This window comes from Vespula vulgaris, chromosome 6 (assembly GCF_905475345.1).
Source record: "Vespula vulgaris chromosome 6, iyVesVulg1.1, whole genome shotgun sequence".
Classification (NCBI taxonomy): Eukaryota; Metazoa; Arthropoda; class Insecta; order Hymenoptera; family Vespidae; genus Vespula; species Vespula vulgaris.
Genome location: NC_066591.1, coordinates 4,616,947 through 4,623,236, shown reverse-complemented (window position 1 = coordinate 4,623,236; position 6,290 = coordinate 4,616,947).

Sequence of the window (6,290 nt, the reverse complement as noted above, 5' to 3'; positions counted from 1 at the left end):
CTCGTTACGAAATCTCATTATCACGATTATATTACAGATTATTAACCAGATGAAATATCTTTAAAAGTGCATATATATATATATATATATATTCATACATATGTATTAACGAATATCGCGTCTTTATTCTCACGCATACACACTAATACATACATAAATGTTTTACAATACGTTACTTCGCTTTTTCCAGTCGAATTATTGGATTATCCGATATACAACATGAATAAGTCAAGAAGAAAATGTACAAGTAAAAAATTTACTGGCTCGTTTAACTTTTTCACATTTTTTGTATGGCACGGAGCTTCCACTAAAAATAAAAAAAATTTCGTTCTCTCTTTTTTTTTTACATGAATATCTCGGAATTTTTTTATTTATTTATTTATTTTTTTCTACATTTAACACGAGAAAGCGAATAAACGCATTGTTCCATTTTTCTTGTTATAATATAACGAATTGCACGTGTGAGTCGTGAAGAAGGGTGAGAGGAAACACGAAACAGAAGAAACAGAATATTGTTGACCCATTTCTCGGTTTCCTATACTATGTCGACAACATTATGCAGGCGGTATCTATTTACCAAATTTTCCTCTTCCAATCGTTTCGTTCTTCTAATCATGTGCATTTCAAGGACGTCAAGCGGAACGTTAGAGAAGCGTGTTTTTGTATGCATCAAACAATTCCTATTTCTATCCATATTTGTATTCGTATTTTACATTTGTATTTTATATTAACATATTTATATTTATACGTTATTACGGACATACGTTTAATTAATTAATTAATTAATTAATTAATTAATTATAAAAAAAAAGAAAAAAGAAAAACAATAAGCGACTTTGTATCTTCCGTCGATCGAAGAACGGTGAAATGTGTTACAAATTTGATACGCATTTTGACGTGATCATTATCTTGTAGGTATATGGAATATATCATATGGAATTTCTAGAAATGTTAATTAGATATTAATCAACGCTTAGCACACTTTCTTACTTAGCTTATTCGGTGGTAATTTAAAGAGAAAGAGAAAAAAAGATAGTTCCATATCAAACACATTGATTTCTCTTGGTAATTTTTGTTATCGTTGAATATTTCATTTGGACACGTTTCAACGAGGATGTTCTATTTTTGACAAATTCAATTACTTCAATAATCACGCATAATTCGAAATAATTATGTTTCCGTGACGTTCGTTAGACGTTTTTAATCGACTACCAATAATTTTGTCTAGCAACTTTTCTAATCCAATTCACCGTGTTCCTACTTATTTCGTCAATTAATCTCACCGATATTATGAACATTTCGTTCAAAAATCCGTAAGGGAGAACACGAAGAAGTACCTGCCGCATTGAAGTCAGTATTAAAAGAGATAGTAGCGAGCAAGCATTCGGCGGAAGTGGATAGATTTATAGATTTATCAATCGTTTCACTATATTTATTAGTAAAATCTTTTTCTACTCTTCCAAACGATATAATAAATTCTCTCTATTCCTCGTATTTTAACTTATATACATACATATATACCTACAACGTATAACATTCTTTTTCTCTTCTTTTTTTCTTTTCGAGAAAAGCACACATACACAAACATACGTACACACTTACGACGGTCGTACTCACGTTTGTTGCATTTGAAAAAAGAAAGAAAGAAAAAAAAATCGTGTATTTTCGAGTTTGCATGTTTCGAGTTTTTTCCTGTGTGATATAATGAATTTCTTCATTCACATCTTTTTAAGTATTAAAAAAAGAGTGAGAAGAAAAGAAGAAAGAGTAAGTGTCTTACGAGATTACGAGGTCGCGAGAACTATTTTCGATTTTTAATCGTTATCGAGTTTTAGCTCGCTCTACAGTCAGTCGAATGAATCGTTCCGCACACGTCTGTGTCTATTCTTATCAAATTTAATAATTCAAAAAAGAAAAGGGAAAAAAAATAAAAGCTCGTGTGAAATTTCAAAGATTTAGTTGCAAATTAAAAATACGAATTAAAAGGTAACGTTCGCGATCGTGATTCGATCGACAGCATTTTACCAGTTGTCTCGTCATCGATCCGATCGCGAACGAGCAAGTAAAGAAAAGTAATTAAATAAATTATTAATTAAAAAAACGAAATAATAATATGTTTTTCAGACATCGAGAGCCTTTCGATCAAGCGACAAAGTAACGAAAGAAGACACGGTGCTTTCTTTGAAATTTTGTTTTTAAATCTTTGAACAATGCCCTTTGATCTTCTTACTAACTCGCTCGATCGATATCTCTCCTTTGTCTTCTCGTTATTATAATGTACTTACGAAGATGCGTGATAAGATCGTTATTATTATATGATAAGAGAGAAAGAGAGAAAGAGAGAAAGAGAGAGAGAGAGAGAGAGAGAGAAGGAGAAAATAAGATCGGAAATAAACGAAGCTTTTAATATCCATAGCAAATGTGTTTTTCGATCAATTCCCGTGTAATAAAAAATCGATTAAAATATTTGCATAGCAACTGCTCTTCATCTAAAGTAAAAATATGACAGCATTATCATATAAATTAGATGTCACTCTCTATATATATATACATATATACATGGTGTATATAAATCAAATCCTTCGGTATTAATTTCATAATTTAGCGACGAGCTCTTACGCATTATCGTGGCATCGCGAGAACCTTCGCAAAAATATGAACGTTCAGTTGACGATTTCTAAACTATCGATTTCTAAACTTATTCGTTCAGCCTTTAACCTCGATATACGATTATTATTCGAGCGTTAAATTTCTATCGAGATGAAAAAAATTCATCGCTTGGAATTCCGGTTTGTATTGGGCATATATACATACATACATACATATATATATATATATATATATATATATATATATATATATATATATGTACATATGTGCATTATAAAACTCATGTGTCCATGCCTCGAGGAGGATCAGACTTGTAAGCGGCCTAGACCTTGCGAGAAGGTGAAAGTCGAGGTCGAGATTAGTCTTCGTACTTTCTCAAAAACACATAAATTTTTACGATCATCTTAGATATCATTCGTTTCTTTTCTTTTCTTTTTTTTTGCTCTTTTGCTTTTCTTTTTCTTTTTCTTTTCTTTTCTTTTTCTACGATATTTTCACTACTAAGACTTCCTTCCTTTCATCAAATATTACCAACGAAGATCGATGAAAGATTCTCGTATCGTATAAAAGTAAATTTCTCTGAATAGATCGAAGAAATAGTATCTAAATATATACACACACACACACATCACGAGTATGTACGATTCGAATAGGTTACAACGGAAATTTTCGCGCATACTTTATCGTGGAAAGTTTCAATTGGGTTGATATGGCAGTTCAAGCCGGTAAGTCCAGTTTTCTCGCCTCTATACGATGCATCCGGATCGAGTTGATATCAAAGTAACGAAGTACTACACTCCTGTCGTTTCTGTGAACTACGTTAGACTCTAAAGTAGAATAAGTATAGAAACTTGTATGGAACGAGGCTCCTTTCTTCAAAAGAACGAGTTAGTAAGATCACTCGCATTCTTTTACTAGCTCTTACAACGCCCCGATGAAAGTTTTTTTTTTTAGATATATTCACATGTGCCCGTCATTGGCGCTTAATATCTTTGGCGAATTCGTCGATATTATTATTATTTCGTGGCGCATATTTTTAAAGTTTTAGAAACCCTGTTGACAAGAGACAAGAACGAAATAGAGAGATACCACTTTCTCCGAGTGATCTCACGAGCTTCTAACCGGTCTGATCATTACGTTCTTAATCTACTTTGCTCGAGTAGGGAAAAAAAAGAAGAAAAAGAAAGGAGAAAAAAAAATGAGAAAAACTACGATTCGTGATACGATTCATGTAATTTTTGATCGGTTTATTTCATTTACATAATTCAGTAGAAAATAATTTCTTTTTTTCTCCCAAGATATTTGACAATTTCACGAATTGATTTATTTATTATATTTAGTAATAAAGAACGGGCATTAGCACGACGTGACAAAAAAAAAGATTACAAGATAAAAATAAAAAGAAAAGAAAAGAAAGCTGTCAGTAAAGTCTCGAAAAAACTGTAATACGATAATTGTTTAATTATCTTCAAAGCTGATCGTCTGCGATCATTGATAGAACTAGAGAAAAAGTCAAGTCGATCAGTGACATCATTGTTTGTTAACTTTCGTGACATCAATTTTTCTTCTCTCTCTTTTTTTTTTCTTTTTCTTTTTTATATAAACGAAGATAAGATAAATATATGCAATTTCTAATCTTCTTATCGTTATAATATGATTTTCGTATTGTCGTAATCATTTTAATAAAAAGTTTTTAATCGAGTTTTCTTACATTTTAATTTTTATTTTCGAATACGTATTTACTTGTATAAAAAGGATTCACGTTCATATGCAATATTTAAATTATTGACTGTCATCATACACTGTGTTTATACGTATGTATATGTAGGTCGATAATATCCTTGACAACACCCAACTATTCATGGGAAAGATCTTGACCAAGTATGATCGCTATCACGATCACAAGTGATTGTTTAATACTTTCGATAGCATGTGATAGAGGTAATCGTGCTTATTACATTTTGTGTTTGGATCTTACATAGCCGAAGTGGGCGAGTCAAGCACATTGTTCCGATTGACCTTTGCATTGGCTATATTTTATCTTCCTGGCCATTTTCCCACGTACATGATACATTTACCAATAAGACATCCGAGTTCGTGCGAACTTAATGAACAAGTTACGTTGAGTTTACGTTTATCTTCACAAATCGTATTTCACAATAAGAATAGTGATGCATATATACACACGCACACGCACAAGTATATACTGTCTCGTAACGGTATTTACCTCTTATTATTTAAGTCTATTATATAATTTATGTTACGAGTCTAGACGCCTTTCATATATATACTTGTTATATATATATAATATATATATATAAGGGGAGAAGGAAGGAACTTATATACGTTACAGTCTCACTCGGTTACATTTCAAGCTTTGGATGATCATTATCGTAATAGGTGAAATTTCACATAGAATTACCTTTAATAATTCGATTATTCATTCGTAGAAAGAGGACATGATAAATTATACGTAGATACATACTGTCTTTTATGCGACTTGTATTACTATTTTTTGCTTATTTTTTTCTTTATTTTGTTTCTTTTTCTTTTTTCTTAAATTACTTAAAGGATCCTTCTTTGTTATACGTTCTTTTATATATACGGATAATCAATTTGTTATTCGTATTAAGAACGCAACAGCGTGTTTAACATAAGAGGAGGAAGATACTTTTCACTATGGAGGAAGATCTACCCTGACCCACTTCCGGTCAAGTTCATTGCTCATCCGCCACGATGACCTCGACGCGCCTTCTTCGCATAACATGACGCATACTTTTACGTTCGTAGACCGCTCATCTTCTTCGTACGTGCATATGTATATATATTTTTCTTTCTCTATTTTTCTTTCTCTATTTTTTTTTCTCCCCCAGTGTTTCGTGCTAAGTAAGTAATACGACGACGCGATATTTCCGAAATTCGCAAGTCTCAATTACTTCCCAAAAGCAATATTTGTTGAGCAAACGTTGATTAAAAAAAATGTCTTCCAAACAAATTTCTTCGTGGATTTATTTTTCCAGAAATGGGGAATGTTTAATTAATGAGTTTTTAAATAAACGATCGCTTAATTGATTAAAATAGACGAGTAAACGTCACTTTACAAACACAAAATATTGACGAAACGTTCAAATCTAAAGTATCGAAGTATCGTGCAAATTAATATTTATCTAAGTAAAGAATGTATATTTAATTTATTAGTGTTTCAATCAATGATCGTATAATTCGCTAAAAAATTATAAATAAATAAACGTCACCTTAAAACATGAATGAATTGTTTAGATCTAATAAATCAACTTTCAAACATTAGTATTCTTTCCGCGTATTGTTACACACATCGGACATCATCGTTTCGCTTCAAGACCGATTTAACTGTTTGGAATTTAAATGAATTATTATTCGAACCAGAATCGATGATAGAATTTCAGTTTACTTTCGCCTAACTTTTACAATGTCGATGTTATTAATTTCCGTGTTCTATGAAAATTCGAGTTCCAATCAAGATTACTATTAGGACTTCATCGAGAAGATATGTAGATATCATATCATCGTTCGTGAATTCCATTCGTCCTGCTCTTGCTAAGTAATTAATGGAATTAATGAACGAAGCGTTTAATCAACCCCAAAGAGAAAGAGGAAAAATACCGATCGATCCTATAATTCAGGGAATTACGAGAGTACAA